At 36.1% G+C, this 13,337-nt stretch overlaps 1 protein-coding gene across 9 annotated transcripts in view; it reads right to left on the bottom strand.

Moving 5' to 3' along the window:
- Positions 1-13,337, bottom strand: part of LRCH3 (leucine rich repeats and calponin homology domain containing 3) — a 224,017-nt gene that overhangs the window by 119,003 nt on the left and 91,677 nt on the right. The window lies entirely within an intron of this gene.

Genomic DNA, 13,337 nt, shown 5'->3' with positions numbered 1-13,337 from the left:
CAAGAAGGCAGTGGTAATAAACTATCTAAAGTGCTAAAGAAAACAATTGCCAACCAAGAATTTATAGCCTGCAGGTCTGTCTATCAAAACTTAGGGAGATATTAGGGCATTTTCAGAGAAACAGAAGCTGTGGGAGATCAATACCAGAACATTTACCCTACAAAGAATGCTTAAATACCGGTACTATTTTATTGTTTTCCTCGGCGTGTAACACCACTTTTTACTCCTTGAAAGTTCTAAAATGCAAGCATATAAAAAGAAATAATAAGTCTATGGTCTTGGACATACCATGTATAAAATAAAATTTGTCACAAGCAGAACAAAAAGGAGAGGAAAGAGAGTATGGGAACAGTGTGATGTGTATGCTACTGAAGTCAAGTTGGTATCAAATTAACCATGATTGTTATAGATTTAGAATGTTAAATTTTATACCATAGTAACCATAAAAAATACATATATATGAAAAAATGTAGTCAGAAAGAAACCAGAAGGGACTCTGAATAGTAAAATACAAAACAAACAAAAAAACTCAAACAAATAAATATGAAAAAGGCACTAATGGAAGAATTGAGGGTCAAAAAAGATTTAAGACTTAAAAAAAACCAAACAGCAAAATGGCAGAAGAAAGTCTTGCATTATCAGTAGTGACTTTAAAAATAACTGGAAGTGTGCACGGGTGGTTCAGCGGTAGAATGTTTGCCTTTCATGCAGGAGACCTGGGTTCAATTCCTGGACCATATACCCCCAAAATAAATTTAAATAAAATAAATAACCGAATTAAACTCCCCAGTCAAAAGGCAGAGATTATCAGAATAGACAAATTCAAAGACATAGTAGGGTGAAGAGAAAGGATGGATTAAAATATACAAGGCAAATAGTAACAAAAAGAAAGTTGGGGTAGCTGATAGCAGTATCATATTAAATAGACTTTAAATAAAAAATTACTTACTTCACAGAAAAAGATTACTACTATATACTAATAGAGGTCACTTCAACAAGAATATATGAATATATATAGCCTATTGGCAAACCCCAAAATATATGAAGCAAATACTGATTGATTTGAAGGGAGGAATAGATGGTTGTACATTAATAACAGTAGACTGCTATATACCACTTTCAATAATGGATGGAACGTCTAGACAGAAGATTAGTAAGGAAACAGATGACTTGAATGGCACTATAAACCAAGCAGACCTAACAGACAAACACAGAACACTTTACCCAACAGCAGGAGAATACACTAATTGTACACGGATCATTCTACAGGGTACCAGATGTAAATCACAAGTCTTAATAAATTAAAAAACATTTAAATCATGCAACATACCTTCTCTGACCAAATTAGAATAAAGGTAGAAATGAATAACAGAGGGAAAACTGAAATATTCACAAAATGAGCAAATTTAAAAACATACTAAAACATTTATCAATGGGTCAAAGAAGAAATCACAAGAGAAATTAAGAACTATCTTGAGATGAACGAAATTGAAAACATAACATACAGAAATATATGGGATGCACAAAAGCAATGCAGAGAGGGAAATTTATAGCCCTAAATGTTACATTAAAAAAGACAGCTCTCAAATCACAAACGGAACCTCACAACTGGAGGATCTAGAAAAAGAACAAACTAAACCCAAAGTGGGAAGAAAGAACATAATAAAAATTAGAGCAGAGATAAAAAGAGAATGAACAAAACCAAAAGTTGGTACTCTGAAAAGATCAATGAAATAGACAAACCTTTACTTAGACTGATGAAGAAAAAAAGAGAGAGGAACCAAATAACTAAATTCAGAAATGAAATGGGGGACATTACTACCAACCCCACCAAAATAAAAAGGACTATAAGAGGATATAGACTTTATGCTGGAGACTCCCGGGGAAGATGACAAAGTAGGGAGTTCCAGGACTCAGTCTTTCCGCCAAAACAACTATTTAACAAGCAGGAACTGTCTGAAGCAACTATTTTGAAACTCCAGAGACCAAAATAACACATCCATGGAAGAGCAGGAGGAAGAGGCTGATAAATTATGGTAAAAAACCTATTAATGGCTCTCTCTGTATGGCAGCTATCAGTATCCTTACCCCTCTCTGTAGGCCACCGCTGAGTCTAATCCAGAGCAGCTGACAGCAAGGGACAAAAAAGATCCTCTCAGCTAAGAATAAGCATATGCATGGTCAATAACAGGTCAAAGCTTTCGATTAGTGAATTTGGATCACCTGGTCCCAGTTCTGAGGATTGCTATTGTTTCAATTCACCCATGACAAAGGTGGCCACAATCACTGGATAGGGGTAGCTGTAACAGGGATTTAAAGACAGGGGCTTCTTCAGGGCTGTGGGGGACAGTTAGATAAAGGGCCTCATTTGTTGGGCAGGCCATAATATCTCAGCTTTGGGGAGCCATCAGAGAAGCTTTTGGTACCTGTGCTGGTTTGAAGCTATCATATACACCAGAAAAGCCATGTCTTTTAATCCTCATTCAATACTGCTAGGTAGGATTTCCATGGAGAGATGACCCACCCAATTGTGGGTGGTAACTTTTCATTAGATGGTTTCCATAGAGATCTGTCCCCACCCATTCAAGGTCAAGTTGTTTACTGGCGCTTTTTAAGAAAGAACCATTTTGGAAAATGCTTTAAATCCACGAGAGCCACCACAACTGACAGAGCTGACAGAATGGTCAGAGCGTCAGGGAACCAGCTGAAGAAAAAGCTAGCAGATCTCACCATGTCCCTTTCCAGCTGAGACATAAAACTTGAACATTATTGGCCTTCTTAAACCAAGGCACGTTTTCCTGGATGTCTTAGATTGGACATTTTTATACTTTTGCTGTAATTTGGACATTTTCACAGCCTTAGAACTGTAACTTGCAACTTAATAAATTTTCCTTTAAAAAAGCCATTCTGTTTCCAATATACTACATTCTGGTAGCTTGCAAACTAACACAGTGCCCTTCTTGACCCCCAAAGTAGGAAAGGTCTGCCTTGGGCAGATATCACTGATAGAAGGATTGAAACTCAAGAAAATCTCTCCTTTATCACCACCTGGTAACAAAACCAGGACATAGACATTCCAGGGAGTAAACCCCAGAGTTGACATTTTAAAATATTAAAATTTATGCCTTCCATGTGGGAGAACCAAGTTCAATTCCTGGCCCATGCATTCCCCCCTCCCCCGCAAAAAATTAAAATTTACAATGTGCAACAAAAGAAAAAATGACAAAGAAACGAGACATGATGGTCCATCTAAAGAGGATAAAAATACAGAAAACACAGTGCTGTGCATGCTATTGAAGTTAAGTTTGTATCAAAAACAAAATAGTTATAATATTCATAAAAAATAATATTTATTTTATATAAAAATTTAACCCTATGGTAACCACAAGGAAAACAGATAAAAAATATATCCAGTTAGAAATGAGAAGGCACTCAATATGGTACAGCACAAGAAAGCAAATAAAAAGAAGGCTTTAATAGAAGTAAGGGACAAAAAAAGTATAAGACTTACAAAGGCAGAAGAAAGACCTGTATAATCAGTAGTGACTTTAAAGGTAAATGGATTAAACTCTCCAGTCAAATGACAGGAATTGGGAGAATGGATAAAAAAAATATGGCCCAACTATATGCTCTCTGCAAGAGACTCACCTTAAGGTCAAGATATAAGTAGGGTGATGGTGAAAGGACAGGAAAAAAAATTCCATGCAAGTAAAAAAGACAGCTTTTTTTTTTTCTCATCAGACAAAATAAACTTTAAGTGAAAAACAGTTCAAGGGGCAAAAGGGTCATTACATACTGATAAAGGGGACAATTCAACAGGAAGATGTAACAATTATAAATATGTATGTACTGTACTGGTTTGTAAGGATTATGAACCCTAAAGAAGCCATGCTTTAATCCTGATCCAGTCTTGTGGGAGCAACCCTTTCTTTTAATCCCTATTCAATAATGTAGGTTGGAATCTTTTGATTAGATTATCTCCATAGATCTGTGACTCGCCCAATTGTGGGAATTAACTTTTGATTAGAAGGAGATGTGACTCCACCCATTCCAGGTATGTCTGGATTAGTTTACTGGAATCCTTTGAAAGAGGAAGTATTTTAGAGAAGCTTCAGAATGAGGAGAAAGTCACAAGATCAACAGAGCCACAAGAGGAGAGCGCCACAAGAACCATGACGGCCCATGCAGCCAAAGGCCTTTGGAGATGAAGGAAAATGCCCCAGGGGAGCTTCATGAAACAAGAAGCCTGGAGAGAAAGCTAACAGATGTTGCCATCTAGTCAGAAGATCAATAAGGAAGTCAGGACTTGAATGATACACTAAACCACCTAGACTTAATAAACAGACATAGAACACTGCAACCCAAAGGACCCAGGATACACATTCTTTTCATGTAAACATGGGACATTCTCCAGGAGAGACCATATATTGGGTTACAAAACTCTCAACAAATTAAAAAATATTGAAATTATACAATGTACATTGTCCAACCACAATGGAATGAAGCTAGAAATCAATAACAGATGGAGAAAGGAAAAATTCACAAATATGTGGAAATTAAACAACACACTCTTAAACAACCAATGTATTAAAGAAGAAATCAGAAGCAAATTAGGAAATATCTGGAGGTGAATGAAAATGAAAATACAATACACCAAAACGTAAGGAATGCAATGAAGGCAGTGCTAAGAAGGAAATTTATAGCTCTAAATGCTTATATTAAAAAAAAGAAGACTCCAAAACAAAGACCTAACTTCAAAACCAGAAGAACTAAGAAAAGAAGAACAAACAATCCAAAGCAAGAGGGAAGGAAAGAAAAAAGATCAGAGTGGAAATAAATGAAACAGAACACCCAAAATAAAAATCTAGAGAGAGAATCAACAAAACCAGAAGTTGGTTCTTTGAAAAAAGACAAAATTGACTAATCTTTAGCTAGACTGTCAAAGAAAAAAAGAGAAGTGATAAAAATAACAAAAATCAGAAATGAAAAAGCAGGACATTATTACCAACCATGGTGAAATAAAAAGGACTATAAGTGGATACTATGAACAACTATATGACAATAAATCAGATAACCTAAATGAGATGGACAAATCTTAGAAACATACAAACTGTCTACACTGACTCAAGAAGAAACAGATCTCAACAAACTAATTACTAGTAAGGAGATTCAATCAATGACCAAAATCCTCCCAACAAAGAAAAGCCCAGTACCAGATGGCATCAGAAGGGAATTCCACCAAATATTCCAAGCAAAATTAACTGCAATTCTGTTCAAACTCTTCCAAAAACCTGAAGAGGAGGGAATACTCCCTAATGTACTCTATAAGATCAATGTGTCTTCATACAAAAGCCAGACAAAATATACCACAAGAAAAGAAAACTATAGACCGATATATCTTATGAAAATAGATGTAAAAAACCTCAACAAAAGACTAGAAAACCAATTCAGCAGCATATTAAAAGAATTATATATCATTATAAAGTGGGATTAATCCCTGGTATGCAAGGTTGGTTCAACAGAAAAAAAATCAAAATAATAGGGGAAGATAAAGGGTAAAAATTGAGTAGACTGAAATACTGTGTCAATGAGAGCGAGGGGTAAGGGGTAGGGGATGTGTGAGTTCTTTTTTTCTTTTTATTTCTTTTTCTGGAGTGATGCAAAATGTTTAAAACGATCAATTAATATAGTATACCACTATGCTGATTTGAAAGGATATATGTATCCTAGAAAAGCCATGTTTTAATCCTAATCAATCTTGTGTGAGCAATGGTTTCTTTTAATCCCTATTCAGCACTATAGGCTGGAAATTTGATAAGGTTATCTCCATGGAGATGTGATTCAATCAATTATGGGTATGAAACTTAGATGGAGACGTATCTCATCCATTCTATGTGGGTCTTGATTAGTTTACTGGAATACTTTAAAAGAGGAAGCATTTTGGAGAAAGCTTCAGAATGACATAGCCACAAGAAGCAGAGAGTACGTCACCCAGTGACCTTTGGAGCCGAAGAAGGAAAACGCTACCTGGGAGCTTCATGAAGCAAGAGGACTAGAGAGGAAGCTAGGAGATGATGCTGTGGTCGCCATCTGCCCTTCCAGATGAGAGAGAAACCCTGAACTTCATTGGCCCTCTTGAATCAGGGTATCTTTTCTGGATGTCTTAGATTAGACATTTTTATAGACTTCCTTTAATTTAGATATTTCCTTGGCCTGTAAACTAGCAACATATTAAATTCCCCTTTTTAAAAGCCATTCTGTTTCTGGTATATTGCATTCTGGTAGCTAGCAAACTAGAACAACCATATTAACAGACCGAAGGAAAAAAACCACATGATCATCTCATTTGACATAGAAAAGGCATCTGACAAAAATTCAGCATCCTTTCTTGATAAAAACACTTTGAAAGACAGGAGTAAAAGCAAATTTCCTAACTTGATAAAGACATATATGAAAAACTAACAGCTAATATTGTATTAAATATTAATTATTATTAAATATTTAATACAGCTAATATTGTATTAAAAGGTAAAAGACTGACAACTTTCCCTCTAATATCAGGAACAAGAGAAGGATGCCCACTATCACCATTGTTATTCAACATTGTACTGGAAGTTCTTACCAGAGCAATTAGGCAAAGAAAAGGAAACAAAAAGCATACAAATTAGAGAGGAACAAGTAAAACTTCAAATATTTATAGATGATATGATCCTATATACAGAAAATCCTGAATAATCCACAATAGACCTACTAGAGCTAATAAATGAATTCAGGAAAGTGGTAGGATACAAGATCAACAACCAAAAATCAGTAGTGTTTCTAAACAAAAGCAATGAACAACTGGAAAAATATCCATTCACAATAGCAACTAAAAGAACCAACAGAATAGAACTGAGAGCTCAGAAGTCAACCCTCACATTTATGCTCAACTGATTTTTGACAAAGTAGCAAAGATCATTCAATTGGAAAAGAATAGTATCTTCAACAAATGGTGATGGGAACACTGGATCTCTACTTGCAAAAAAAAAAAGAGGTCCCAGATCTCACAACATATATGAAAAAATAAATAAATAAAAATAAAATAAAAGAATGAAAGACCTCAATATAAGAGCTAGAATTATCAAATGCTTAGGCGAAAAATGTTTGTAGGGAAGCATCTTCAGGACTGTATGTTAGGCAATGGTTTCCTAGACTTTATACCCAAAACACAAGCAACAAAAGAAAAAAATAGGTAAATGGGACCTCATGAAAATAAAAAAATGTTGTTCTCCAAATGACTTAGTCATGAAAGTAAAAAGACAACTTACAGAATAGGAGAAAATATTTGGAAACCATATATACAAGAAAGGATTATCAATCAGAATATATAAAGAAATCTTTAAACTTAACAAGAAAAGGACAAACAACTCAATCAAAAATAGGCAAAAGACTGGAACAGATATCTCTCCAAAGAAGATACATAAATGCCCAGAAAGCACATGAAAAGATGTTCAACATCATTAGCCATCAGGGAAATGCAAATCAAAACCATAATGACATACCTTGCACACCCATGATAATGGCTGTTTTTAACAAAATGGAAAATAACAAGTGTTGGAGAGGGTGCAGAGAAATAGGAACACTCATTCACTGCTGGTAGAACTGCAAAATGGCAGTGACTGTGGAAGACAGCATGGCAGTTCCTCAGAAAGCTAAGTTTAGAACTACCAAAGGACCCAGCAATCCCACTACTGTGTACCCTAAAGAAGTGTAAGGAGGGGGTCAGAGATTTCCACACTGATGTTGATAGCACCTTTATTCACAATAGCTAAAAGATGGAAGCAAACCAACTGTCCATCAACTGATGAATAAAGTATGATATATATTTATAATGGAATACTATTTAGCTGTAAAAAAGAATGAAATCCTGACATATGCAACATGAATGAACCTTGAAGACATCACGTTGAGTGAAATGAGCCAGTTATGAAAGGACAAATATTGTATGATCTCTTATTTGAAACAATCAGAATAAGCAAACTCACTGGCCGAGCGGAGATGCCTGGCTATGCTTATTGTGGGTGGCTGTGACCAATTAGCAGGTTGCTGTGGTACTGATGCATTGGCGGTGCCTCCCATACCAGCAGAGCTGGACAAGCAAGCATGATACTCAGATGATGAGGGTCCCTTCATGTACCCAGGGCAGTGCTGCTGCCACGGGACACCTCCATTGTTTGACCATAACAAGGGCTGGCTTCTTACCCAGCAGGATCCTAAGGCTTTTGTAGCCTTTTGGCCATTGTGGGCCCTGCCTCTGCCTCTTCTTCTGAAATATCTTGGGGGCTTTGTGATCTGCAAATCCAAATGAGTGCTTCATTCTCAAGATAAAAATGGAGAATGGAATGATACCTATGTGGAGAATCCTCAACAAGGATAGATGTTCCTAGAATCCAAGGAGTTTGTATCCTGGAAAGGCCCCTTGTCTGATATGTAGGAGGCAGGATATCACACAGACTTCAAAGGAAGGCCATAGCCCATTAAAACCAATAAGCAGTAATGCACCCTCAACTGCAAGGGACACTGTAAAATCCTTTTTCTATGTGTGAGAAGTATAAGATCATTCTAAAAGAGGAAGATTCCAGGGGCTTATAAATGCAAAGGTTTATACCTTGGGGGCTCCCTGGAATGCTGACAACTCAGGATCTAAAAGAAAGTTCTGCATTAATAAGCTGCAGAATGAATGTGGAAGTAAATGTGACTTTATAATCAGTAATAATACTGAGTGAGGAACACTATGCAGGAAGAAATCTTCCATAAAAAAGACAGGCAAGGAAAAACATAGGCCAACCTTAAATTTACCAAATACAGCAAGCCTGAGATCACCTGCTAAAATGGCCAAATAAAAGACTTTATGAAACAGCAATCCTGTATCTATAGTAGCTGTAAGAAAACTTTCTCCTCTAAATCATAATACTAAATAAGAGAGATGATTTACAAGAGCCCCATGCATAGGGAAGTCTTCTCTGAGAGAGCAGGTCTTTTTATGCATCAGGAAATTCACAGAGCTGGGAAGTTTCATAAATGACACAAGTGTGATAAATGTTTTTCCTATATATCTGGACTTCATATTCATTGGACAGACCACATGGGAGAGAAGGTCTAAAAAAAGTGATGACTGCAGTAAGTATTTAGTACAACAAAGCTTGAGCTTTTTTTCCTAACTTTGTGATTCTCTTAATCACTGTGTCTCTACAGTAGATATACATTCTAGTTGCTATATCACATGTATATATATATATTTTAATGCAATTTTACTGAGCTATAGTCACATACCATATAATCATCCAAAGTAGAATCGACGGTTCATAGTATTATCACAGTTGTACATCCATCATAATTTTTGAACATTTTCAAAAATTTCCAAAAAAAATAAAAAGAAAAATAAAAAAGAACACACAGAACATCCCATACCCTTATCCCCCCATTATTTATTTATTTTCTTGTCTTTGTTTTCTTACTCACTATCCATATATTGTACAACACATATTTTTTTTTCTTTTTTTTTTTTTATTACTTTCTTTTTTTTTATTAATTAAAAAAAGAATTAACAAAACAATTAGAAATCATTCCAATCTACATGTACAATCAGTTATTCTTAATAACATCACATAGTTGCATATTCATCATTTCTTAGTACATTTGCATCGATTTAGAAAAAGAAATAAAAAGACAACAGAATAAGAATTAAAACAATAATAGAAAGAAAAAAAAACAAAAACAAAAAACCTATACCTCCCATGCAGCTTCATTCAGTGTTTTAACATAATTGCATTACAATTGGGTAGTATTGTGCTGTCCATTTCTGAGTTTTTATATCCAGTCCCGTTGTACAGTCTGTATCCCTTCATCTCCAATTATCCCTTCTCTTTTTTCTTTTTTTTTTTAATTAACGGAAAAAAAGAAATTAACCCAACATTTAGAGATCATACCATTCTACACATGCAATCATTAATTCTTAACATCATCACATAGATGCATGATCATCATTTCTTATGTACAACACATATTTTTAAAAAATATATTTTTATTGACAAATCTTCACACACATACAGTCCATACATGGTATACAATCAATGGCTCACAATATGATCACATAGTTGACATTACATATTTTTTAACTTGAATTGTTTTTCAGAAATAGCTGAATGTAAATAGTAGGGAAGAAGAAGCAAGCAAAGTTAGAAGTTTTCTCCACCCAGAATTGCCCTCTCCAGCCTCTTTCATAAGACATGAAAGATCTCGACCCCCCAGGGGGGGATGCTATGAGAAGCAGATGGTAGGAGGAGCAATTAATAATATGTAGTGTCTGCTTCTGTAAAATATGTAAAAAGTCCTCAATTCTGTTTCATTGAGGATTACATATCAATTCCTTTTTTAGCATGACTGTCTATTGTTAATCTACCATTATTATGAATTTGTTTATTCATTCATTCAACAAATATTCATTAATATTTCCACTATGTCAGGCATTGTGCAAAGAGTTGGAATGCCAACAAATAAAACAAAAAAGGTCTTTGCTCTCTGGAAGTTTGTTTCTAGTGGAGGAGACAGATGATAAGCAAGTAAACAAGTAAATAATGTAGTTCATGATAGTGATTAAAGCTCCATGAAGAAAATAAAATAGCGTGGCGATTTAGAGTGGTGGGGTGGGGTGGGGGTGGGGGTGGGGGCAACATCAGCTAGCAGACAGGCAAAGCCTTTCTGAGAGGTGGCACTGGAACCAACCAAGGCCAGAAGGATGAGAACCACCAGTCGGCAGAATGTCAAGGTCTGAGCCAGTGAGGGCTTGCTGGTGCATTGAAAGAAGAGAAGACCAGGCGGCTGGACTACAGTGAGCAATAAGGAGGGCGAGGCATACTGAGTTGCTCAGTATCTTTTCATAGCCACCCTCCCTTTTTTTTTCTGGATTTGACATTAAAATATCATATATAGGAACTCAAGGAATGCTTAGAAGACTAAAATTCCACAATGGCAAGAATAAAAATCAACCAATTTTGAACTGTTTTTCTCCTCCCTATTTTCACTGCTTTCCCAAATGTAGTCCTTTTGCTCAGGAAGGCTTTGTGGAAATTAAGGTTCTCTGCAACTCTGAAATGGATGATCAGGTTAGCAATGCCTGTCAGCTATCTAGGAGGCTGGAAAATGAACTACTCAAAATATTCATTGAACTACTGAAACAAAGTTTGGTTTTCTCTATTTGAATTATTTCTTCTGTTTGACTGGAAAGGGGGTTTTATATAACTAAAACCTTAGCAACATGAAGATTTAAAAGGAGCAAAAGATTCATTGGGTGGGCTATGAAATTGGAGATGGGATTTTGAGGGTGAATTGGTTAATATCTGTATTGAAATCCAGTTATCACTTCACACACATTTCCTCCTTTGAAAATGAGAGGGCTGACTTAGTTATTTAATAAAGCCCCTTACAGGCCTGAATTCTGAGACTATGATTTACTATGATTTATGTCTTATCATTTGTTTGTGTCACACTGTGGAGCATTAGACAAAAACCTAGATTTTTAGTTGACAGAGAGCTAGTTGAAATATTATTGATAAAATTTTACTTTTAGGAAAAACTAATTTAATTCTAGCTTTATTACTACAGAATTGATAAACAATATATGACATATACATTCAATGGAATATTATTCAGTTGTGAAAAGTAATTAAGTTCTGATACATGTGACAACACAGATAGTCCTTGAAAATATCCCAACCAAAACCATTCCAGCCAATCCTAAAGAACATCTAGGGCAATATATAAGATTCTACAAAGGTTCCATGCACTAACTACAGGAACTTTCTAGAAACCTACAACCTCTAGATGAGTCCCTGGATCAGATAAGTCCTGAAACCTAGAGGGCCCAGCCTCTCCAGAACATCAGCTAGTTCCATCTTCCTACCCCATATGACTGACAGCCCCCTCCAACATGAAAAATTTAGAAAGGCCATAGCCCAAATACTCTGAAAGAGTGGGACAGAAAGATCAGAGGTGATGATAGAGTTATACAGAGAAGGTAGGGTTTAACAAATGAGTAAGACTGCTGAATCATGGTACTGATATTTCCTTTAATCTCCAGTATTTTAGAGCAGCTAGGAGTAAAAACCTAAAATTTTGGAATTGTAACCCATCCAAACTCTGAAATCTGTTCTACAACTAATTGTTGTGCTATACTTTGAAAGCTATTATTTTTTAGTATATGTGCTGGTTTGAAAGGATGTATGTCCCCTAGAAAAGCCATGTTTTAATCTAAATTCCATTTCATAAAGGCAGAATAATCCCTATCCAATACTTTATGTTTGAAACTGTAATCAGATCATCTCCCTGGAGATGTGATTTAATCAAGAGTGGTTGTTAAACTGGATTAGGTGATGACATGTCTCTACCCATTTGGGTGGGTCTTGATAAACTCCTGGAGTCCTATAAAAGAGGAAACATTTTGGAGATGAAAGAGATTCAGAGAGACCCAGAGAAGAACGATACAGCCATAAGAAGCAGAGAGCCCACTAGCGAGTGACCTTTGGAGATGAAGAAGGAAAAAGCCTCCCAGGGAGCTTCATGAAACAGGAAGCCAGGAGAGAAAGTTAGAACAGTATATATGTTATTTTTCACAAAAAAAGTGATGATAAAAGATACATACATTCCTTCTAGGCTCGAATGTTCTAGAGCAGCTAGAAGGAAAAATCTGAGATGATGGTGTATGGTAGCCCATGACAAACCCTGGGATCTGTCCTAGTAACTTTCTTGTTGAAGAGTGCTTTGAAACCATTGCTTTTTTTCTTTCTTTGCTTTGTATGTATGTTATATTATACAATAAAAAAAAGTTAAAAAAAAATAATGGGGTGAGGGGGGTAATATGGAGACCCAGGGCATGGGCAACCCCTCCATATTGAGAGCAAGAGGCTGCATGTAGCTGCCTATGTGACCAAGATAGAAGTTAAAAGTCAACAGATCTCAGGAAGGAAGGAATGTTCAGATAGTATCATAAATTTATTTTATAAAGCATTAAAACTCCTCTCCCCTGATCACTGCTGATAACAAATCTCCAAACCCTTGTGTCATGAGACCCTGCTGAAACTCTGTTCTCATATCCTATGGAATGTTTTTGTCCTAAATTCTTATAAGCTGCCTCTTGCACTCCTGACTTTGCAGAGTGCCACCTGCATCCTGGATGGCTACCACTGGAGACCCTCTCCTGTTGATAAGTCCTAATAAAACTCAGGTTGCCTCTGTGCCTAGCAGGTTCCTTTATCTTGGGGCTGCACCAACCCAAGCACTCTAAGATCTAGGGTGGAACA

This window comes from Tamandua tetradactyla, chromosome 10 (genome assembly GCF_023851605.1).
Source record: "Tamandua tetradactyla isolate mTamTet1 chromosome 10, mTamTet1.pri, whole genome shotgun sequence".
Lineage (NCBI taxonomy): Eukaryota > Metazoa > Chordata > Mammalia > Pilosa > Myrmecophagidae > Tamandua > Tamandua tetradactyla.
Note: the sequence above shows the minus strand (reverse complement) of the source record. Positions and strands in the feature narration are given on the sequence as shown.